Source organism: Pelodiscus sinensis, chromosome 1, assembly GCF_052426305.1.
Source record: "Pelodiscus sinensis isolate ZL-2025 chromosome 1, ASM5242630v1, whole genome shotgun sequence".
NCBI lineage: Eukaryota > Metazoa > Chordata > Testudines > Trionychidae > Pelodiscus > Pelodiscus sinensis.
In genome coordinates this window covers 231,019,271-231,036,747 of record NC_143052.1, presented here as the reverse complement: position 1 = coordinate 231,036,747, position 17,477 = coordinate 231,019,271, and the positions used below count along the sequence as shown (strand labels likewise).

The window sequence follows — 17,477 nt, the reverse complement described above, 5'->3', positions numbered from 1 at the left end:
CACCCCTGTACAAGGAGAATGGGCCAATATAAATCAAAGAAGGTGGAGTATAATGAAAAGCATAAAAGTGTAGAAGAATTAGCATAAACAAAGCAAGCTCCAGGATTTGTTGGGATTTTTTCCACTTATTTTATTTTCACATTAAAACATTGTTAGTGATATAATTTTTTTGTAATTATCCAGCATGGTGGAATTTTAGTATTGCACTTCAGAGCATGGTGAAATCACATTAAATCATTTCTGAGGGATGCAAGGGATTTCTGGAGACATCTGAGATGCTTGTTCCATAGGAATTGAGACTACTGGGAATCCTAGGATTAACCCTAAACCACCTAACACATGTCCTTCTCCATAATCAAGAAAAAATAATATAATCTGATGTTAGAAAAAATGAGGCGGCCAAATTTTGGCTAACATAGCGTGGTTTTTTTTCCAGTGCAAACAAGACCAGGGAACCTGACACCAAGATGGAAAACTGTATACTCCTACTCAGTTAGACTTGTTTTATACTAGACCAGGCAGATCAGCTTAAGGTTTGCAACTCCAGCTATGCAAAATGTGTAGCTGGAGTCCACTTATCTTAAGCCGAGCCATGGTGGCGTCCACACAGCAGGAGTCCGACAGGAGCATACACTCCCATCAGCTTTCCTTACTCCTCACACATTAGACTTGCTAAATCGAACACTAGAAGATCAACCTCCAGCACATCAATTTTCTCCTAATTATAGACGTGCCCTCTGAGCAGCGAATGTGGGCATTAGGTAAGAGCCTTGGATTTTTAAGATGAATCATAAGAAAGCACAAGAAAAGGCCTTAGTTACACAGATAGTATCTAATACAAGCTAAACAGAACTTTTCCCAAATTGCAAACCAATTAAGCAAATTGTCAAGAACTAATTGCCACCCAATTCCAGATCACTCATATATCCAGAGAAATTTAGTGGGAGAAGAGAGTCATATGAATTTTTTTGATCTGCATGTCCATAATTTAGCAAGAAACCATTACATAAAAGCATTAATTTAATTTACTAAGATTTATCCATCAGAATTTCCTACAAATAAATATTTTCTTATATACTGAAGGAAACAACATTAGTTCTAGTTATTTTGCTGTAATTACTTACCACCTATTATTTATTAACAGAAACAGAACTAAACATATCTGTTTAAGCTCTCGACCTTTTGGGCCAATTATGTGCAGTTATGAGATTAGAACTCATACAGAGATAGGCTTAACAAGGATTCACCCATGAAACATTTTAATTTTAAATAGCTGAGGCAACAAAGGGCCACATACAGCAATTGGCTTACATTTTGTTTGGCTCCATAAATCTGTTTTGCAGATGAATAAAATGTGGTCATTGCCAAGAGTTTATAATCTAAGATCTTGTATGTATGACATAAATGACAACTTCGGGTGCAAATCTATCCCCACACTAGGCTGCTGTGCACCAGTTACATGGATCCTGCTACCATGTACTAAAACCTCCCTGTTGTACTTTGACATTAAGGTACATGATGTGGGAGAGATGCCAGGAAGGTTCTGTTTACATTGGGATTTCTCTTGAGACCTCAACCTCTTGGTCCTGGAAAGGTTCAGCTCAACTCTAGACTCATCACTCAGGTTTCTTGATTAGCATAGGCTAAGACTAGACAACACTGGTCAGGCTCACATGTAGGGGCAAGGTAGAAGGTATACTATAAATCCCACGACTCCAAGTGATAACCACTTTATATGCAAGTTTGACCCTACACTGATACATGCATCTTCCATTCTACTTTATATCATGCACTTTGTCAGTGGCCAGGTTATTTTAAGGAGCAAGCCCTATACCTATCTTGTTTTGTTCTCGTGCCATGTGTACATGGCATATTTTGTTAATTTCCTCCCCAATAGTCTTATCCTCTTTCCTCATACTCTTAGCCATTATTGCCAACATCAGTATTTCTTGCACCTGTTTTTACATAACTGTTTGTGGGCTCTATTAGTGAAGGAAAAGGAAAGAGAAAAGCTATTTCTATAACTTATCTTTTCCCTTTTCCTTGTTTACTGAATCCCATTCACACCAAGATAGACCTATGTCTCACTCTTCTTATTCACATATCCTCAAACTCTATTACCATGGCTTTGTATCTTGTCTTCCAGCACCTCTGTTCAGTGATAAAGTATTTTATTGTCTTATGCAAGGGCAGACACTTATGGAGCATGATAATGCAGTTTAGCATTTTGCCTTTTAAAAGTCTCAGTTGCAACAGCCATTTCAATCCCATCCACTCAGCCTCGCCTGATGTTTACCTTGGGGGGCCAGTCCTCTTATTAGGGTTATTGTACTGGAAGATGGTTAAATCTTTTATCAAATTTCCGTCAGCCGAAGTAAAAAGTTGTTCCCTAATAGCTTTTTCATTGAGGGAAATTCTATCTTTGCTTTTTATAGGATGTCTATCACCATCATATTGATGTACAAAACAAAATTGAAGAGCAGAAAGCTTAAGACAAAAATATGTTTTCCTTTCTCGTGTTTCCTCAGGAAGATGATGTGACTTGTACTATATGGTACTATTCTGTGTGAAACATGCTGTGTGCAAAATGCCAATTGTAATGTGCAATAAAATTTCAAAATAAGAGACATAAAAATCATTTGTGCAGGAAAATTAAAATGTTATAAAATTTATTCCTTTAGCATAATTAACTCTCTAGATAACCTCAGTCCCATAAGTCTTTATTTTCAGCAATCAACATATGTGTGGAATTTAGTTAATTGTTGGACAGTTGAACAGTATGGTTTTATCTTCTTTTTTGTTTTCCACCATTTACAGAATTCACCAGCTCTCTATTACTGGCCTCGATTTGGAAAGGTTGAATATTTTCCATCAAATGTGGTTCTTGACAGAAAATAGGAGGTTCATTTAAACTATTTTCTCCAAAACTGCTTTTGCATAGAAAAAACCAAACATCCCCAAATTTAAAAAAAAAATCCATTGAGAAATTCCAATGAAGTGCATTGTGGGTAGGGACTCTAATGATTCATTGCAGTGGTTCAGCATGAGGGAAAACTGTGGTGCATCAGATGAGATGTAGCACAGTCAGAGAGCCCAGTCCAGAGAAGAGAATGAGGAGCGTGCAACTTCCACAAGACATGGCAGTAGCATTTCTAAATCTTTTTTGAGAGGAGGAGGGAGATTGGCCAAACATTTTTAATTTTTGGAAATTTTCAACTTTTCCATCCCATTTTAGTCTCAAAAAGATATTTCATCAAACATATGGAGTCCTTAGGACCAATTTTTGCTACCCTCTTCCTTTACTTTAATCCTCCCCTCATTCAACACACTGAATACTGAAAAGCAAGAAAATTTTACAAGTGAAATTGTGGTCCCAGCGAGTTTTGTCATTGACTTCAGTGGGACATGGATTTCAAGCCACATTTTTAAAGTTGTATTTCATTTTTAAAAAAGCAAATGTGAGTTTTGTTCCTGTTATCCTGCCAGTCACATGCAGTACAATTCCCTCTTTCAGAATATCATTCACTCCTCCACCAACATTAGCAATATCATAGAAGACAGCCTTGCAAACTGAATATAATTAATTCTCAAAATCCTAAGAGGCCAGCTGTGTTAATTGAGTATACTCAGGAAAGCATGACCATACTTGATGAGATGATAAAATTATCATTAAAATGACAATTTTTAACCCACAAGTGCACTTCACAGTTTGCAGTCTAGATGGGTGAGGTAATATATTTCACTGGACCAATTTCTGTTGGTGAAAGTCAGTCAAGATGGTTAGCAGTGATGGACTGTCTCTAATAAAGTGTAAATTATATTCCTAGGAGTAGAATTATCTCCCTATATTATTGCAGTTTAACTTTTTTTACTCAAATATTTTTCTTAGCTAAGTTTATAGACAAAAGTAATTTTTATCAAAAATATTCATTGAAAAAGAAACATACACAGCAACATTTATTTCTTAGCTTCACATAATTCTGAACAACTTTTAGAGGGCTTAGAGTTTAGACATGCTTTACAAATATTAACTAATTTGTCATTGTGAACTAGGTAAATAAGTATTATCCCCATTTTACAGGTGAGTAAACGGAGGCAAAGAAGTGCAGCTCAAGTTCTCAGAGGGAATCAGTGTCAGTTGGAATTAAAACTCAGCAGTTCCTGGCTCTCACCAAGATATTCTAAGCACTAGACCAAGTCCCCCAACAATCTTGTATTTATCTGAGTTTGTCTGTCTCTGTATCTGTCTGTTCAACAGCTCCCCCTAAACAGTACGAGCTAGGACCACCAAAACTGATATATAGCTTTCTCTTTTCATAACTTAAGCCAAGATCAGGTGCCAGGAAAATGGAATGTGCCTAGAATGGGATTGCATCTCATAAAACCGTGCAGAAAAGAAACAGAATCACCAGGCAAGTGAAAGGGACTGGCTGGGGGCATGCCCACCTGATCTGGGACTATCCCACCCCCAAGCCTCACACACAAAAGAAGCCCTTTAGAGAGAGCAGGAGGGCTGAAGCTCCCCCACTCCAATTCATATGGGAACATTGCTGGCTGTTCCCCTTCATCAGGGAACGAGAGGAAATGTACACATGCAACCCCTCCCCGAGCTGTGCCCACTGAAGCTGCAGTGGCCAGGGACAAGCACTTCCTATCAGGCCCTAAACTGCTGCGATGAGAGAGGACTCCCTCCGGCTAACTGCATACTCAACCCCTCATCCAAGCCCCATCTCAGAGCAATGATATAAATGAAGCCTATATACTTTCATTTTATTTTCCAAAACACAGACATTGAGTTAAGGACCCAAGCAATGCTGGGTAAATCTTCTGGTACCAAATAAGTTAAAGATCCTGATCTTTCTGATTCTGCTTATCTTTATTCACAAGGCTATCCCCTATTAAACCCCTATAGTCCTAAGAACCCCTATATTCACATCCTACATATTATTCTAACAATCTTTGCACAAAATATACCTTGTGGGGTATCATTTGAAACTAATAATTTACTGACCATTAACACTCTTGAGTGATGTATGTGCATGATTGGTATTAATAATTATGATATATGCTAGACTTAAGACTAAAGTGTATTTAAACCAGACATGTCATGGGGGGAGTTGATAAACAGGTCTGCCTTAGGCAAAAGAATGCACATTGATTCTTTGACTAGCCCAGTCTTCAGGTCAATGAAGGTTGATGTAGTTAGATTAACAGCTTTGTTTACCAAGTGGGAGAAGAAAGAGCATGGAACTTTCTTCACCTACCAGACTGCATGTCACCTTCTCCACAGCTTGAATACCTTTACTTTGAGGGTCAGCAGAAGGTGGGGAGTGAAGAGTGGCTGCTATCTCCCTGTCATCCAATAAGAGGAGCAGAGTGTGTGGGACAGATTGGGTATGTTGCCAAAGGGACCCAGCTGAATGTGGGGAGTAGGCAAGGGCAGTTATCCTATCTAATAGGCACTAGGATCTGTAGACTTAGGGGAGTGATGAGGGGCAGCTATGTTACATTACTGCTAATAGCTGCAGCACCCCACCACCACTCAACTTTCATACAGGAGGCACGTACCCAGGCAGAGCTCCTAACTGCAGCATGGGGGTTAGCATGAAATACGAGCTCTGCAGAGGAAAGGTGTCACCGGGCAAGGAGTCAGTATTATGTTTAAAAACAGAGGCAGGGTGATTAACGTAAAAAGGGGCTGGTAGCTGCTGTAAAACAGGCATTCCACTCCTGGGGGTGGGAGATGTGGAAGAGAGAATGCAATGGACTAAGAAGAAATACAAGTTACATTCAGAAAAGAAGAAAATGTGTGTGGTATAGGTGAAAGGAAGGGACAAGTAGTAACACATATGCACAATTCACTTAACTAGTTACTTTTCAATTTTAATAACAAAATTAACAATCATAAGTAAAGAGGTAAATTATATATTTCCTTTATTATGCAATATTAGGAAACAATATTGTTATCAGAAAACTGGAAAATATAGGTCTTTATTTTTCTCTTCCAGAGGGATTCTATCAACTTTAAAATAGCAGTAAGAGTGCATTCCAGAATTTCAAATATTGAACAAACTATCTTGAGTCTATTTATTGTAAATTACTATATTTTTATTCATGATTATAATAAAATGAAACATTGAAGACTTGAAGAAAAACAAGGCTTTTCTGACATTTTTCACAACATGAAAATATATTCATGATGGAACTTGAAGCTTCACATAAAAACGGTATGTATAAAGGGACCAAAACATTATCTGTCACAAAAAAATAAAAATAAAAAGTTAACAGTTGGTTAGAAGACACATTGCAGTGTGTACCAGAAATATATGAACTTCTCATATCTGAAGAGATTCTCAAGACTACTGCAAGTATTGACAATGGCCTTTAGTATAACTAACTAAATAATTCAGTTGGAAAATGTAAATGATTTAGCAATGCTAATACAAGTTTGAAGCAGAATGTTTTAATATGCCTAGTAATATTCCTTTCATTAAACATTATTCTTTGCATAATCTTTCATGCTAAATGATTATAGAGAGCATCTTGGATTTCTTAGCATATTACTTATCTTTTGAATCCTTCATCCCCACTACTGTCCAGCTAAGAACATTCAAGTACTTAGGGATATATTTACAAAGGTATTTAAGTGCCTAAAGATGCAGAAAGCTGCCTAGTGGGATTTTAAAAAGCACCAAAGCAGATTAGGTGTCTAACTATTACTGGGTTCTTACTTGGCTAGGTACTTTTGAAATCCCAATAAGCATCTATCTGCATATTTCAGTGCCTAAATATCTTTTGTACAGCTTTGACATAACTACTCTTTCCCCTGGGATACAATGGATGTTTTTCTGCTCCCTGGAACACAGTAAGGAGGAAATCTCAAAGGCTACAAGACAGGGAGTTTGTGACAGATGGAAGTGAGATAGGGGATTCCATAGCTGGTGTGGAATCACAGGGACAAATAGGTCCTTGGTCAAAACACTCTGCCTTTTAAAAGCAAAAACCCACCCCCTCACCACAATGAGAAAAACTCCATGAATTTAACATTGCAGAACTGTCTCCCCTGCCAAAACCTAGTAGTGAGCAAATGTGGGCAAATGTTCAGGGTGTCTGGCCAATGAATCCTTACAGGTGACACACCCACGAAGCACACTGCCATCCTGGCCTGCAATTTCCCCATGCTTTTCTGTGGAGAAAGGATACAAAAGTCTGTCCCTGTGGTATTCAGGAAGAAGTGAGTTCCCCCTACATGGCTACATTACAGCGTTATTTTGAAATATCTAATTTCGAAATAGTTATTTCGAAATATGTTATTTCAAAATAGCGCATCCACACTGATTGGACGCTGAATAGCATTTAAGGCCGGCCAGAACCGGTTCTGGCAGGGCATCAGGTCAGGAGTTACTTTATGTGGCTGCTGCGTGAGGCTATTTGAGGCCTGTGCTTAAAGGGACCCCCCTGCACATCTTGTTCTCACGTTTCCCTGTTTATTTGCCTACCTCGCTGAGGGACAGCAAAGCATTTTTTCCTCTGTATGCTCTGGTTGCCCTCACTCAGGACACCACAGCACTCTGCAGCATGGAGCCAGAGCCGCCCCTGGGCACCCTGGTGCTTCTCTTGGACTTGTTTCTGCGAGCCTGGCAGCACTTTCTGCATGCTGCCTTGCAGGATCTGCATCAACCCAACCCCCAGGCCTTCTTCCAGACCCTCCTCATCCACCTGAACCTCTCAGAGCAGAATATTCCGCAAGTGGTGGCAGCGTGCTGTGTGCTCCACAATGTGTGTGAGCAGAAGGAGGAGGCTTTCCTGCCAGGTTGGATGGCAGAGGCAGACCACTTGGCCAGCCTGTAAACGCAGCCCCACATGGCTGCCATCCGGGAGGTCCATCGGTGGGCTGTCTGTATCTGGGAGGCCCTGCGGGAGAGCTTCCATTTGGAGGAGCAGTAACAGTCTCCCTGGCCTGCCCCACTGGGGGCTTGTGCCTCATTCCTCCCTCACATCCTTCCACTTACCCCTCCCTAACCCCCCTTCCTGATGTAAAATAAAAGACATGTGTTCATGAAATCAAAGTCTCTTTATTGAACAAAACTGAGGTGGAGGGGGGGAATGAAACTCAGGTGAGACTGGGGAAAGAAGGTGGGAGAGGGGAGGGGGAAACCTGGGAGGAGGGAGCTGGAAGGGGGAGGCAAGAGGAGGAAGCAGGAAGAGAAGCTCAGGGCTCAGGTTTGAGAGTCTCACCAGCCCAGCTGTTTCCCAGCACCGCAGGTGCGGGGGCCTCGGCGTTCCCAGGGGATTGTGGAGGGAGAAGCGGGAGGGGGAGAAGGAGTGGGAGGAGGAGCGGTAGCTGGGGAGACAGCAGAGACTGGAGCGGCAGGAGGCAGCAATCTCTGCACCAGGGTCTGCAGGTGCTCGCAGATGGCATGTCCCTGGGCAAGCTGCTCCCACCAGAGCTGCAGGTCTTCTTGCACCCAGTGCTCCATGGTGCGGTGCAGGGCTCACAGTGCCTCCAGGTGCTGCCGCTGGTAGTCCTCTTGTGCACGGGTCAGCCTGCAGAGTACTCGGGTGTGGGAGGATGTCCTGGACGGGGTGGGGCGCCCTGCACTCAAAGCTGGTGCAGCTGAGGAGAAACAAGAGAAGTGGTCAGTTATCCCTGGAGACACAGTGGGTGAAGCCCAGCCCCACTCTGTAAGCGAGGACGACAGTTCTCCACACCATCAGAGCCGATGTGCTTGCACACAGGCCATGCTCAGGACATCCTGCTATCCCCGGGAATGGGAGCTGCCCCGAGACTACACCCAAGCCCCCGTGCTGCATCAGTGTGGGTGTGGGGAGGGGAGGAGATGTCCCTTGCCTCTGTGTAGAGGGAGCTTGTGGAGGGAGGGCGTCCTGCTGTGTCCTACCCCGGGTTCAGAAGCATGTCACGTCTCTTCACACACTTCTGCTAACAGGCCAAGGCCCCTGTGTGGCAGCCAGCTGGGGCCACGTGCCCAAGGGTGGCATGGCACGTGTTCGCACATGCACAGGTTGCTGCATGATCCATGGTCAGTAAGGCCCACACGCGCAGACCCTGGTCTCCCTCCCCTCCCGCCCCCGCATAAGGGGGCAGTGATGGCACTCACGTGTTGTTGCCTCACCAGCCTCAGACAACACCAGCGACAGGTCCACTGGGACGGCTTGGGGGTCCTGGCCGCGCGGAACACTCCCTCCAGGCTCCTGCGGCTCCTGGCCCCCCTCCTCCTACTGCTCCTCTGTGTCCTCATCAGGGCCCTCTGCCCCAGAGTTGATGATCACCTGGGGGACATGGACCATCCCGCACCCCAGGATGCGGTCCAGGGCATACAAATAGGGGCAGCTCTCTGGGTCTGCCCCTGGTTGGGAGCTGCCCCCTATGGCCCTGGCATACACCTGCCACAGCTCCTTAATTTTCATCTGAACCTGCTCCTGGATTCAGATGTGGCCTTTGGTGGCCAGGCTTGCAGCCATCCGCCTGTAGACGGCTGCGTTCCTTCGTCTAGTGTGGAGATCATGGGCATTGGCAGCATCCCCCCAAACCTCAATCAGGTCCATGATCTCCACACTAGAAGGCACCCATCTTCTCCGGCCCCTGGCAGAGTCCTGGGAGCTGGTAGACTGGTCCTGGAGAGCGGTGGAGGTCTGGGCTGCCAGTGGCTGGCTGGCTCATGCTGCGGCCTGGGTCAGGGGCAGCAGCAGAGTGGCTCTGGGCTGGCAGGCCTAGTGCTAGCCACAAAAGACTGTGGCCAGACTCTACCCCTTTAAGGGCTCCAGGAGGGGGAGGGAGGAGAGGAGTTTTCCTGTTTGAGCCCAGAGTGGCCACCAGGGCATCCTGGGAAGGGCTGGAGGCCCCCTATTTTGAAATAGCCCCTATTCCCTGTCTACACCGTGCCTATTTCATAATAGCTATTTCGAAATAGGCGCTATTCCTTGTAGAATGAGGTCTGCCAATTTCAAAATAAGCCCTCTGCTACTTCAAAATAGTGGTTGGCTTGTGTAGATGCTAGGAAAGTTATTTCGAAATAACGGCTGTTATTTTGAAATAACGTTGCTGTGTAGACATACCCTATGTTCCAGACCATTCCTGCCTATAGAGATTAATCAAGGACTTTGCCCTTAATTGTTGTATTTTAAGGCTATTCTAGTCCATATGTGTAGTTAATATATGCAAAATGCAGCATTTGCTAACAATCTAATATTGAATGCAATTAGTGGTTTATTCAGGGACTGATGAAAATGTTGGTAAGTGGCATTTATTCAGAATTAGTCAACACATAGCAATGATTACCTACTTCATCGGACTGTTGTGAGAATTGGTTAACTTTTGGAAAGCACTTTGAAGATGAAGAGTCCTACACAGATATTAAATGCTATTATTGTTGTTAAAATTATCATAATCTTTAAAGATGCATCTGCTGGAATATAACACAGCCAAAACAAGATCTATTTCTAAAGAACCCCAGTAGAAGCAATGATCATTCAAGAACAACTGAAGTAGCCAACAACTAAAGATGATGCAATTCAGGTCAAGGAATTCACAGATATGATAAAGAGCTAGATATTTTTGCCTGGCCTGTACAATACTTTGTCACCAGCCCACTCTCAGACACATTTTTTAAAAAGTGCCACCTGGCCTGCTCTCGCAAAAAGTACTTCTGTCTTTTGTCCCCCGTGATCACACCCCATTGTGCTTTAGCATAAGCACAATTTTTTATAAATAAGTGTGCCGGAAAGCAGGGAATCTCAGTTTTCCAGGGATCTGAGGACCCATGAATAACCTGTGAGCTTTAGCAAAAAATAACTATCAAGATTATAACCCTGCTGTTCAGATTACAGCCATTTACACTAGTTTACATTTTTAAGATGACCTTTGCAAGTGAAAGTGACAGCAACTTGGTATTTTTATCATCATAAATGTAGGGTTCAAGGTAAATCTGTTAACGTAGTTATATGAATGTCCTCTTTCTAAAGAGTAAAATGACAGGCAGGAATACTGGGACAAGTTAAACAAACAAACAAAATTGTTTTGTTAATGTTTGCTATCTAATGATAGATCTCTAAAATGACACAACATGTCCAATTTCCTAAGGACTTGACCTAAAATCGATCAGAGTGGATTAAAAGACTTCCATTGCCTTCAATGGACTGTATATCAGGCCCCTAAGAATTAAACCAGTGACCCTTTACTCAGGAGAATGGAACACAAAGTTAATCAGAAATGCTGTATTTCTAGTATACAAGGGACCTAGGCCACAGACAGCTATCACTGACTAGGGCTGCCAGGCATCTAGTATTTGCCAGATCAAAAAGGGACCCTAACTGTTCCAGACTGCACTGCTGACTGGGCTGTTAAAAGTCCAGTTGGCATGGGGCTAGCGGTCTCTCTACCTGGCTCCACGCACCTCTTGGGAAGCAATGACATGTCCCTGAGCTTCCAGGTGGCAGAATGGCCAAAGGCACCCTGTGTGCTGATCCCACCCAACCCTGGGCATTGGCTCTGCAGCTCCCATTGGCCTGCAACCAAAGCCAATGCAAACCGTGGGGATGGTACCTGCTGGAGGATGCAGACACAGAGGCACCTAGTCATGCCTCCACCTGGGAGCTGAGGGATATGTTGCAGCTTCCACAGAGCCCCCAAAGTAAGTGCTGCCCAGTACCCACACACTGAATCCCCTTCATCACCTCAATCTGCTGCCGCAGCCTGGATCCCCCATCACACATCCTTCATTTCTTGCTCTGCTCCAGAGCTTGCACCCCCAGCTCAAAGCCCATACACCCTCCCACACCCCAGTTCCCTGCCTCAGTCCAGAGCCCCCCCCCCACCCTGCACTCTAAACTCTTCATTTTTAGCTCCATTCCAGAGCACACATACCCAGCCACACCTACCTCTCCCACAGCTCACCCTTCTGCCCCATCCCAGTGAAAATGAGCAAACGAGTGAGAGTTGGGGAGAAGAGGGACAGAGGGAGAGGGAATGGAGTGACTGGGCTGGATCCTTAAAGAAGGGATAGGGATGGGGCAGGGGCAGGGCAAGAGTGTTTGGTTTTGTGAAGTTAGAAAATTGACAACCCTACCACTGACCGTGCCCCCTCCCTGGCCCACAATTCCCTCTAAACCATCCTGAACAAAAAATGCAGAAGCTTGTTTCTGTGGCACTCAGGAAGGGTGTGAGCTATACATTCCTATACTGCATACTAGAAAGGAACATAAGAGGGTTGTTAGATTTTTTTTAATGCTAAGAAGAATTAAAATACAAGTTAAAGGGAAAAAGTACTGTATTTTCATTTGACGATAGAAAGACTGAATTCTAAAATTATAGTACAACATTGACAACATTTTGTATCCTAGAAATGATGTACAGTACAATGATATTAGTTTTGTATAACAAAACTACTCAGGTAACTGGGAGAATCTACCGTTAGCACATAAATGTCACATTTATTGCTTAGTGAGGACTAAGTAAGATTTTCAGTTTGTCAAAGCTCTAGTCTCCTTTTTTGGTAGCTGTATTGTCCCTCCCTCTCTCTTCTCTGACTCCCCTTCTACTTCTCTACTTCTCTACTTCTGTTTCCTACATTTTTTTATATATATATTTCCACCACTTTCGTCTCTTCTTCTCCCATTTCACCCTTTTTCTGATCTCTGCAGAGACAGCAGTAGCACTTCACATAGGAGAGGGAGACTAACTAGCATACCAGTCTCTTTCTATGCCTCTGCACTTCATGCTGCTGCACACTACATCACTCTCTCTTTATATCCAATTCTTTGCACTTGACTACAATCACACGATCCTACATAATTCCCCCATGCTCTTCTGGCTCTGTGTGAAAAGTGATACGCCACTGCAGCACTGTTTGTTGCCACTGTTTGTTGCCAGGGACTACAGTGTAGTGTTACATTGACATGCGTTCTGAATAAATATATCAATTGGAGAACACGTGTCCCCACCACTGATATCTGATACTCTTGATTTAACAGTTATTTTCTTGAGTGACTGATCCAGTCAGAACGTGGATCAAATAAATAGCATAGGAAAAATCAGAGGGCTATATCTCCCCAAATTAGAGACTCAGAGGAAAACCTGCCTCTGCAGTAGTCATTAAGGGGAGTGAACAGCTCTACAATGTTGTACGTAATCTGCTGCCTTTGTGATAAAGAACTTCATAAATCCTGAGATGTGAATATTAGCAGCCAAGTACCTGTAAGTCTCTGGTAGAAGGCAGTATTTCTCAATGGGGGAAAAAAATGTGTCAATCCGCAAGGGAGTACAGATGATTTTAGACTGGCCTTTGATTTTACAACAGGAAAATTCTGTCTGTTTGAGAGGAATAACAATATTATTTCCTTCTGCTTGCATATGCCATTGTTTTCCCCACTCATATTCCTTTAGAGAATATCTTTTTCCCACTCTGTCATCATACTATCTAATCCTACTTCTTTTTTACATGAATGTGAAATTCCTTTATTTCTTTTCAACTAAAGAAAGGCAGATTAAAGAAACAGGTCCCAGGGAACGAATTGAAACCGGGTAAAGATCTCTTTTATTCATCCTCAGCTATGCAAATACCTATTTTGCAAACTGTTTCTGAACTCTTGTCCTAAACTTTTTATACTTGGTCCTTTGTTCCTAGAATACCCAAATTTCTGGGAAATCTATAGGCACATAGTTTACATTTTATATATTTTATCTTTTTTCTCCAGTACCTCATTAGGATATAGAACAGGGGTGGGCAATAATTTGTGATGAGGGGGCCACTCCAAGGAATTGGAAAGTGGCCAAGGACCACACACTTCATATTAATGGAGGAAGTGTGTGGTCTGGGATGGAGGTTGGGTGCAGAAGGAAGCTTGCAGTAAGGGACTAGGGTGTAGGAGTGAGTCTGGGGTCTGGGAGGGAGTCTGGGTGAAGGAGGCTGTTGTGACCTGGGCTAGGGGACTACAGTGCAGCAGTTTGGGTTGTGATCTTGGCTAAGAGGGGGTAGTGACCTGGAGAAGGGGACTAAGATGCAAGAGGGCATGCAGGGGTTTGGGTTATGACCTGGGGCAAGCAATTGGGGTGCTAGATTTGGGAGGGGATATGGGTGCAGGAATGGGGACAGATGGTTTGGGTTGTGACCTGGGACAGGCGATTGGAGTGCAGGATCTGGGAGGTGATATGGGGGCAGGAGGGGACACAGGGGTTGGGTTATGTGGGGTAGAGGTGCAGGAAAGGAGGCAAAGGGTTTGGGTTGTGACCTAGAACAGGAGGGGCTGTTACCTGGGGCAGAGGATTGGCATGCAGAATCTAGGAAGGGATATGGGTGCAGAAGGGTGGAGGGTTTGGGTTGTGACATGGGTCAGGGGACTGGGGTGTGGTATATGGAGGTAGGTTTGGGTTATGTGGGGTAGGCAGGCAAATGGTGCCAGAGACAGGCTCCGGTTGGGAGACTTACTGGTTTGACTCCAAGCAGCAGCCTTCTCAGCAGACTCCCCACCAGCCTCACCTCCACACTGGCTGCAGGGACCAAGTGGTTTTGGAACACCTACTAGCTTGATAGCAGGGGAGGGAGTGCCCCCCAAGCTGCTTGTTGACAACAGGCAACGCCCATTGGCCAAAAACAGCCAATGGGATTGTGCTGGGGGTGGGAGCAGTGCATGAGGACTCTCAGCTGTTCAAACAGAACCCAGCAGCAGCTTCTCTCAGCAGCAGGCAAGGGCAGGCTACGAATCTGCCTGAGACTCCCTGGTGCTTCTGCAGGCCGGATCTGGCAGCTTGGTGGGCTGGATCTAGCCCGTGGATGAGTATTTTGCCCAGGCCTGACATAGAAAATCTTTCTTCAATATATTTCCCTTCTTGTAATGGGAAATTCGAATATTCTTTTCCCATGTTTCTTTAATGCATTCTGCTTCCTGACTCCTCCCCCTCTTCCCCCCACACACCCCTCCTAGGGATTATAACAAACTGAGAAACATCAGTATTAATAGTGAGGACTGTGCCTCTGCATATTTCTTTATGACAGCTGTGGAGTTGGGGGTGGTTAAAAACCTAAGCAAGAAAGGCAAAACACTAAGAGTATGTCTAGACTGCATCCCTCTGTCAGCAGAGGGACGCAGATTAGGCAGGTTGACATTGCAAATGAGGCAGGGATTTAAATATCCCGTGCCTAATTTGCATAAAAATGGCCACCATGTTTTGCTGACTCCGCACTTTGTCAGCAAAAAGCGGCAGTCTAGAGGGGGATCTGTCAAGAAAGAAAGCCTTTTTTGACAGATCCCTTATGCGTCCTGCAGGGAGTCTGTTGAGAAAGGCTTTCTTTTTCCACAGATCCCCCTCTAGACTGCCACTTTTTTCCGACAAAGTGCTGAGTTGGCAAAACACATGGTCATTTTTATGCAAATTAGGCACGGGATATTTAAATCCCTGTCTCATTTGCAATGTCGACCTGCCTAATCGGCATCCCTCTGCCAACAGAGAGATGCAGTCTGGACATACCCTGACATAGCAATGGCCCTAGAGAGAACCGTGGGAAGACGTTTACTGGCCAGTCTCCACTACCTGGCTCCAGACAAGCTGAGAATGGTTTACTCTTCCCAGGGCTAAGGCTAGGATAAAAAGGAGGATTCTAAACATTAGAGAACACCAGGCCTAGAAAAGGGTAAGGTCTGACTGAAGGTATATCCACACTGCAGTTAGACACCCTTGGCTGGCCCATGCTTACTGATTAAAACCCACAGGGCTTGGACTAAGGGATCTTTATTTGCAGTGTAGAGTTGACTGGCTGGCAAGGAGATAGACACCAGTGGAGGCAGTTCAGTGGAGGTGACTGGGCTGGCTTAAAAGCCCAAAAGCTTTTAAGGAAAGATTAAAGGTTAGGTAAAAGGGAAAATGTGTATGTAAACCTTTATTGGTTTTACCCTTTACTCTATGTGCTTGGTATATTTGGGAGAATGAATAAATAATCAGCAGGGCTGACAGCCACTGCAGGCCCCAGGGCAAAGTGTGGGGGAGCCCGGCTCCCCATGCCCAGAACGGGCAGGGCTGAGGGTAGAAGAGACAGGGCAGGACAGGAGGCAGTCAGCCCTGAGAGCCTTCCACACAATCGCCTGCCTCCCGCCCTCCCCCCACATAGCTCTCAAAGCCATGCAGAGTGGTGCTCCAGCATTCCCACAGCAATTCAAAGGGGCCAGGAGCTTCAGCCACCACTGTTGCCACCCTCTGGGCCCTAGAGCAATTGCCCCCTTTACCCATTCCCCCCATCAGCAGGCCTGTAAATAATGCTTTGTTTTTAAAAAGCCACTTTTTAGTCACTTTAACCACCCTGGTCACAGGCCCCTGGAGGGAATGGGCTGACAAGAACCACAGCTAGTTGGAACTGTCACCTTAACACTATTGATAAATGGGGGAGTGCAGCCCACCCACAGACCCAGTCTAAGAGAGGGAGGGCCACAAGGTTCTGCTTACAACAAGAAGTGCTAAAAGTGATGTAAGGGTGCAGTTCACCTTGAAACCATGATAGACATATTAAAGTTCTATTTGATCGTTTCTATTTATAATACGGTCATGCCAATTTTCTTCCACAATTTGATCTGAGGAAGTGGGTCTGGCCCACGAAAGCTCATCACCTAATAAACCATCTTGTTAGTATTTAAAGTGCTGCATAGTCCTGTTTTTTGTTTCTATTTATGTTTGTTTCTCTTTTCTGGTGTCATTATGTTTGCTTCAAGATTAGCAAACTACAGGAGGTAAAGCCATATTCTGGGGAGATCACAAGCTCTCTCGGGTTTTAGAGTCCTTATCTGATGCCAAAATTTAAAGTGACAGGTAATGCACAAGGTTAAAAATAAAATGTCAATATTCTACTCAAACAAACAGAATTACCTGTCCTTAAAATCAAAGTCAATCTTCTTTTAGTACCTCACTCAGAGCTGACTAATCCAAGTAGCCAAAAACAACAGAAGATACTTAAAGTACATAACAGACAATAAAAATCAGTGGAGAACAACATATCAGTGCTAGTTCGCATAACTTCAAAGACTGTTTGATTGCTAATCAGAGAGCAAAACGGCAGATATTTAGTTGATTAAAGAGCTGCTTCAAACAATACATTTCAAGTTATCACAAAATCATGGCAATTAGAGATGGAAAGGACTCATTAAGACATCTCGAACATATTATATTGCTTCTCTAAAGCCAAATTACTGCAGCTACCTTTTAATGAAATCTGTGTTTATCACCTTCTCTTCCCATTTCACAGAAAATTTCAGTAGAAATAGTGCTTTAGCATTTGATTTCATTGAACAGCTACTGATTAGCTTCTCAGAGATGGAGTAGCTGCTGATTATGGGGAAAGCACAGTACACTGATTATAAGACTACTGTTTCTGAATACAGTAGACAGAGTAACAGGGATTATAAATAAGGAGGCTAATTTGAGGCAAAATATGCCAGTTTCTTGAAGCTTTACAACACTTTATTGGCTAAATATA

At 43.8% G+C, this 17,477-nt stretch overlaps 1 protein-coding gene across 1 annotated transcript in view; it reads right to left on the bottom strand.

Moving 5' to 3' along the window:
* The window catches only part of OCA2 (OCA2 melanosomal transmembrane protein), a 367,587-nt gene that overhangs the window by 154,531 nt on the left and 195,579 nt on the right, over positions 1-17,477 (bottom strand). The gene's annotated exons all lie outside the window — the stretch shown is intronic.